Here is a 7,993-nt window from a genome sequence, read left to right as displayed (position 1 = left end):
TGTTAATGTAGACATGGATTTATTTGTTTTTGCAGTATTAGTGCTTTGTGATAACTGTGCATAGCATGTACATGCACTTTCCTTTGCCTATGTGCATTCTGTATATTTCATTTAGAATCTGTTAGTTGAATGTGCTTTAGAAATGAGTACAATAGTAAGTGCACAGAGCACAGGTGTTGTTATTGGATGTTAGGAGATAGAAGAAATAATCGTTTGTTTTTTATGTTATTTCTACAGTGTAAATGGCAGGAACTATACAGAAAAGTATCCAATGTATGCATTTGTGAAGGTGTGGGAAATAAAGCAGAAGGATTTTATGGGGTCAGCAGCTTATTACTCAGTACGTCATTACCAAAGTACTGGGTGATTCGGTGGTGCTTGGAGATGGGAGAGTCTGAAATAAAGCAAGGGTTGCAAGGAAGGATCTGGTGCTTGTGTTGCAGACTGAAGGGAAGGGGGGACATGTTGTATGTCTTGCTTTACAGCACTGTACATAATTGTAGATGATGTCATAGACATGGCTGCACCTGTGCATAGTTGAATGCTGTTGTAAATTCTAGAATGGAATGGGCAACCAGCTGCAATGAGAGAGCTGTCTAGATTGGAAGAACAGTTGTAGAGGCAGTTGTTTCAGCTGGGAGCCTTTCAAATGATATTGGCTATCTGTGTGCATAAATAAAGATGCATGTACTCATCCTGGCCGTGGGTCATTTTATAACACACTAGAAAGCCTTTTTCCAAAATTATACTGTTATTTCTCCCATATCTTAACATGAAATGACACTTTGTTAGCTAGCTGTGTGTGTTGTGTCTGATTACTATTATAATCATTTGTAAATGAAGTGGAAATGATAGAATGTATGTTAAATATGCAGAATGTATAGAAAGGAAATTGTATGTACATCGTATGCACTATAATGCATCAAATGCTATTATGGTTGAAATGTGGATACATAGATGGCAGTGGTTACACAAATGATAAAATGAATGAAGAAAATAACAGTTTGCACATTGCAGTTAATAATATGGGTAAATAAAAATGTGGAGAGCAGACAACTTTGCAAGTGAGACTTGATCATAGCATAGCAGATGAGAGAAATGACAGTAAACTTGTTTTACAGGTTATGCAGGGTAAGTGGAAGTTACTCTGTTTGCATGCATTTATACAAGAGATGTACATGTACTGTGCAGAAAATATTCATACCTGTAGTTTGAGTTCATGCATGTGGATGTGCATGAATCTTCAAGTTGAAATGTTGGAGAGTTTACTAGTAGTGTCTGTAGGTGTTTGCAGTCACAGCCCAAATGTACTCAGAGTGATCAACAGTACATCTAAAGTGCTGAATTGTGATGACGGAGTTAGATGTGGAGGTCTTGGATGTGATTGCTGGATGGTTGTGTGACTGCTAGTAGCCAATGAGGGAATGGTGCAGAGAGTGAAATGGAAAGGGTAGAAGGGCTGGCCCAGTGTTACGCACTCCACAGACACCGCGGCTGTTTGCGGAGAGGGCGCTCCACATCAAGGGTTTCTCAGCAAATCCAACATGGAAAAGGGCCTGTAGGGATCAGCCAATCAGGTGTTGAGGTTGTGGTTTGTGTTGAAAAAGGCTGCGTGTAGTGAAGATGGCAGAGGTGGAGAAAATCAGGGTGTTGGTGGTTGGAGATATGTTTGTGCATGGTTTGGAGCAGTATGCGAAATGCAGGAATGTGGCAAAAATGTTGATGTTAAAGGAGTGGAGGTGGTGTGGAGCACTGTGCCTGGTTTCAATGAACAGGGAATTGTACAAGTTTGTGGAGATATGGGCAGGGTGAACAGTCCAAATGTAGTTGTTTTGCACTGTGGTGTTTTGCATTTGGGCTACGCCAGTGCCCCTACTTTGTTGGTAGATCTGGAACACTTGGTTCAGGCAGCAATGAAAATACTTCCAAATGCCAAGGTCATTTTTTCTGGTTTAGTACCTAGGGCAATATGGGACAATTGTTTTGTTTTTTGTCCTCAGCAAAATATTGCTAGGTGTGCAATCAACCGAGGCATGTTTGCTTTAATTCTGGTAATGTTGTTTATTTTAAAGAAGATGGCATTTCTTTATCTTTTATGGGAAATGCCATGCTGTTTTGGAACATACGGGTTGCTTTGGAGAAGCTAATGTGAACATTTTTGGAGTAAAATAATAAGAAAAAAACAAAAGAAAAACAAAATAAAAGGTGTTTCTGAATCAACTGTGTTGTTGTTATACAGTCTTGGGCACTTAAATACCTGATGGCGTATTCAAACTGTGTGTAGTCTTCCACTTCATTTTTTGGTAATGTAGAAGTACACATTAGTTATTCAATTTTGCCTTCAAGAGGATTAAATATCATTTGTAAGATTAGCTGGTAATCTCTGCTTTAGAGTAATGGTGGTATCATTACATTCCACCATCCACATTTCTTTTTAATGTATGCAGTGTAGTGACCTGCATTGGTTGTGGCTCCTGCATGGCAGATTATACCTACGGTTGTAAAGGTTTTCTTTCCAAGTGACACTTGACCGTGTGTGAATCCAGTCAGCTTGCAGTTGTTTTTGGTACCATCTGCTTTATAACGTAGCAGCAAAAGTATTATGTACTTACTATGTGTTTGAATATTTAAACTGGAGCGATTGTCTGAAATAGACATAGTAAAAATCTGCCATGGTTTGCATTCTGTACAAGATGCTGAAATAGAATGGATTCACAATTAGGTATGGATACATACACAAATCGCTCATTTGGGATTTGTTCCTGTATCACATTGAAACAGGGAGTACATGTATGTTTCCACGTGTATGAAATCTGGAAGATTTCATTTATAGGTATGCTTTTGTTTTCCAGTACTTGTAGTAAGTACATTAGAAATACTTGTGGATCTTCTTGTGAGTTTATAGTGAATTTCACTATTCCAGCACAGTAGTCCAATTCTTGTCTTATTCCCTGAACACTGTACGTGTTGTCAGGATTGTTTGTTGCGTTTCTATGAAGGGCTAACATTTGTAAACACAATTCGTCTGTACTGTGTAAGTACATGTTGTTAACAATTGGTCGCAATTGCAATAGAATTTTTATTGCTACATTTGCATTGCAACTTACACCAGTTTCATTTGAAAATTTGAATGGAGCAGCTAGTTCTGTATCTGAGTTCTTTTTTGTCTTCCTTCTTTGAAGAAGTACCTGGTTTACTTTCCCTAATAGGTTCTTCTTTGCTTGTGGTACTTGAGGAACCGTTACCTTCCTTTGTTTTCTTTGAAGGATTTGCTGTGAGATTCTGTTGCATTTCTGTTTCAATTAGTTTTCTTTTACCACGTTTTACTTTTTCTGGAACAGGATATTGCTTGAGATGGGGGGTGTACAGTGAACGTAGTCTATTGTATCCTATAATGCAAGGAATATCAGCGTTCACTTTACTTGCATTAAAGTTGATTAGAAATAGACTGTCAAGTGGACGTAAGCATGATAGTGCTACGTAGCTCATGTCTTCTTTAAAGACTGTGTTTCCTATATCTATCAATGCTTTGTCTAGGGTAAGACCTTGGGATTTATGAATGGTGACTGCATATGCAATAGTTAGAGAAAATTGTTTTCTACGTACATACATGTCTTTGAACAGAAGGAATCGCACAGTTGAGCGCCCTATTCTTTTCACTTCTGAAAGTTTGCCAAAGCGAATATTGACTAACTGAATGTTGGTGTTACGTGGGTATGATTGAAAGCCAACAACTGTACCCAGTGCTCCATTAACTAGCCCTTGCTCTACGTCAAGGTTACGTTTAAGCATTACTCTACAATTTAAGGATAATTTTAATATTTTTTCCAACCCAGCTGTGTAGCTATGTAGTCTTGTTGTGGCTTGCTGACACATGGGTAGTGTCATACCATGTATGTCTAGTTTGTCTGTGGCGCAAATTTCCATTATTGGTTGCATGTATTTATTTAACATTGTTTCATTGAATTTGAAACAGCTTGAAAGAGTTGGCATTAAAGCCATACAAATGACATTTATGTGCGCTAATTGTTCCACAACATCAGTAGCACATGCATTATCGCCATAAAGTGCATGAATGTGGCTTTTTTTCAATATTGCTTGTGCTTCTTGAGATAGTACACCAACTCTAATATTTTTTAGGATGTTGGCATAAGTGAGATCTGCCGATTGCCGCATGTTTTCTGGTAATTCTTTGTATTGAAATGTTGCCAAAGGTTGGCATTTTCTATGCTGCCAATTGTTTTGTGGCAGAGTTTGTGTCCTAAGGTTTTAAAAATAGGTTCACCTTTCACTGGTGTCAATTGTAGAAGATCTCCAAAAATAATAATGTGTATCCCTGCAAAGAGTTCTTCGTAGTTTGTTTTAAGTACTTCTTGCAATCTGAGGTGAATCAAAGGCAACATTAGGTTGGAGACCATGCCTACGTCATCTATTAGTAGCATTTTCATTTGCTTTAATACTCTGCGTAGTTCCATTGCAGCTTCTGCAGAAAGTTTGTAATAGTCTAATTTGTTTTGGTGTTCTACTGGAAGAAGTAGTAATGGGTGTAAAGTGACACCATCTATGTTGTAGGCAGCTAAACCTGTGGGGGCAGTTACAAGAGATGACAGTTTGTTGTTTGTCAATTGCTGAAGGAAATTTCTGATGATTTTGATTAAGAATGTTTTTCCTGACCCAGCTTCACCACTGATCTACAGTAGTATTGGTTTGTAATTTTGGCAGGTACATTCTTTATTTTTGTGCTGTACACCATGTGCTATTTGTTTTGTTACATCTTCAAAAATGGTGCACTGATCTTTGTTAAGTTTTGCATGTTGTACAGTTAAGCCTTCTATATTTTCTTGATAGTGACACATGGTGTTTTCCACTTCTGCCATAGCTAATTCTGCCTGATTTGCTATTAGTGGCTGTCCTAGTGGTTCTTGGCTTTCTGTTACAGAAGGTTGACAACTGTCGGAAGTGTCCTTATCTAGCTGGGCCTGAAGTTCTTCTTTGTGTTGCTGTTCATTGTGCAACATTGTTTTGGACTGCGCAAAGTTCACATCGGTGGTAGCGCTTTCATTTGCTTTGAAAGCATCTTCATAGCAGTCATAATGATCTAGTATCTCTTCCTCTTTTCTCAATGTTTTAAACAGTTGTAGCAGAGACATGTAATATAGTTCTTTCTGTATAGGAGTTTTTATTGACAATTTAACATGATTAATTAAGCTGCCTATGGTAAGTTTCACTAAGCTGCTTTCACAATTTGTGACTCTATATCTGCCTTTGTTTTCATCAGGTTCTATATTATTTTTGTATGCACAGTTTTGGGCTATGTGGTATAGACACATGCTTTCCAAAGTCCTACTCCTGTTCGGATAGTATGTGTCCACATTGTTTTTTAAAATGTCTTTGCAATTGGGATCATTTCTGGCAATTGTTTCTATGTCCTCATATGATTTCAGAACTCTTTTTCTACATTTAGCAGGACCAAGACTTAGCCATACTATGTTCTCTAATTTTCCATACAAAGCAGTACCGGTTAAACGATTGCCGCTTCATAGGCATCACATTCTCTATGAGAGAGCATTTTTATGCCCATGCTGTACAATTTCTGAGATAATGTTTTGTCTGATGATAGGTCATCCCAGAGGTCTTGAAGCTCTGTTTTTTCTGCTTTTGTTAAGTAGGCTGTAACAGATCGTGCAACAGCAGTAGAATTGTCTGCAATGTACTGCACATCTATGTTTGCATTCCATAAGAGGGCAATGATTGCATTGTAATCATAGTTGTATTTTGATTCTCTTTTCTTTTTATGTAATACGTGTTCTTAGGTGATTTACCGTTAACACTATGTCGAACTGAAGACATGAAGTTGTTGACTTCACCTGCTTCTGTAACTTGTCTAGGGAAACCAAAGTGGCATTTGGTGTAGTATTTTCCTTTGTTTTTGTATTTGGAACGACAATATTTGCCACATTTGTGTCTTTGAAATTGTAAAATCTGTCCATGCAGGTCACTATGTGTCCGTTGTGAAAGGATTTCACAAGTGACATATTTTTGGATAAACTGCAAAACAGTGGCATCGGTGTTGTGCCCAACTTTAGGTGCACCATAACAGCATGTGAATATGTGGTGCTACTCTCGCTTGGTATTCTATTCTCCAAAAGAAGTGTTGCACTTCTACGAGGGAAGGAACAGTTTTATTGCAAATAAAGTGTAGCATAGCAATGAAACGATGATGGAAATATCTTGACACATTAACTGGATCTAGATAGCAAAATTCTCCAGGTGTTAATAAATGTATGTCGGTTTTGTTGTTGTTTGATATGCGTAGGAACTCATGTAAATCTTCCCCTGCTTATTCTGCACAATTTAGTGTAACAAACCAAGTCATGGTCCAAGGTTTCTGATCATACAACGTACATCTCCGTGCCGTCGGAACCAGTATTCTTTTGTACCTTCGCATGTTTGCAAACAAGTTTGTTATATTTGATTGTAAAACCTCATCTTTTTCTTGTACTTTTTGTATTAATTGCGTAGCTGACATATTTTGAAAGTGGGTTCCAGATTTCAAAATGTGTGCAACTCCGTAACATAGAGTTGCTAGTTCACTTTCAAAGAGTAGGTGGAATATGTATTCTACATTTTGTCTAAACCTGGGATCTTGCGAATATATTCGTAATGAGCGGTATTCTGATGCTGTAATTTGAGTGGGTCTATCATCGTATCTTCCACCTTTGCCCGTAGGAAATATCAGTGGAAAAGCATGTGCTTCTATACTTTTTTCCCATATGCTCATTGGTGACCCTTTGTTTTGTCGCATTTTGTAAGTTTCTAGTGCATCATCTATGCTTTCATTGGAATGCAATGGAAGAATTGTGTACTGGTCCAAAGGCGTGGATACTTCAGCAGGATCCAGAAGTTCGAATTGTCCAGTTTCTGTTGACTCTTCAATTATTTCAGTTGTTTCCCTTAAGCTTTCTTCAATACTTATTTCCTTGTAGTATTTGTTATTGTCTTTTAGATATTGCAAGGCTTCCTAACTTTATGTAAGTCCACCAGTTGTTGCCATTTTTATTTTTATTTTGTTGGTACACCATTTATCAAGACAATTAAAGAATGCTCTATCGAACGTTCCACTCCTAGAGTGTGTACATTTTCTGATAGATCTAATGGCAAGTAAACTACTTTGCCACAAATGCCTTTCACCAATTCAGAGGGAGGTACTTTTGCTGTTTTTGGATGAAGGCGTATAATTGCTTGAAATGGGTGAACTGTTTGAATTATGATGCTCTCGTACAAATTGAGTTGTTGCAGGGTTTTTGGTAGTGGGAACAATTCCAAATTATTTGTTATAGCACGTGAAGGAGTTTGGTTGTTGTCTAGTTTTGTAGTACACTAACTGAAACATATTAGTGGTTCACTTGTTTGATATTTGTTTTCGGCTAAAAGGTATACAGCTAATTCAAACCATTTGGAATCTTCATTGTCTACTATTTTGAATTCTACGTCTATATTTTTTTGTGTTCCTTTTGTAAAACGTTCTGCAGCAACACACACACATATGGTTTAGTAGTTCAGCTCATGCACTTTTAAATTGTAGTATTTCTTTTTTGTATGTGTGTAATAGAAGGTTGCTATGTGCAGAATTGTTGGTTCTACAACTATTGCATTTTGTAAGTGGGTTTGACTTCCAAAATATTTTCTCTGAATACAGTCCATTTCTTCTTGTAGATATTTGGGTGTACCATGCAGAAGAGTGTTATTTAAATTGTCTAATTCTGAAGCTGGACTTTTAGCATAGTATATTTTATACACTAGATTTCATACATTTGTATGATGTATTGATATTCTTTTGATATCATGGAAGGAGCTTTTGCAAATAGGTCCAGAAATGCAGGTTAATGAATGTCCTTGTAGTCCTGTGTATTTGCGCACTAGACAGATATCTATATTTTGCAGCACTTTAATTTTAATTTTGTCTTTACCTTTCACATACTGATTGAGGAAC

This window comes from Ambystoma mexicanum, chromosome 3p (assembly GCF_040938575.1).
Source record: "Ambystoma mexicanum isolate Mex_15411 chromosome 3p, UKY_AmexF1_1, whole genome shotgun sequence".
NCBI classification, from domain to species: Eukaryota; Metazoa; Chordata; class Amphibia; order Caudata; family Ambystomatidae; genus Ambystoma; species Ambystoma mexicanum.
Note: the sequence above shows the minus strand (reverse complement) of the source record.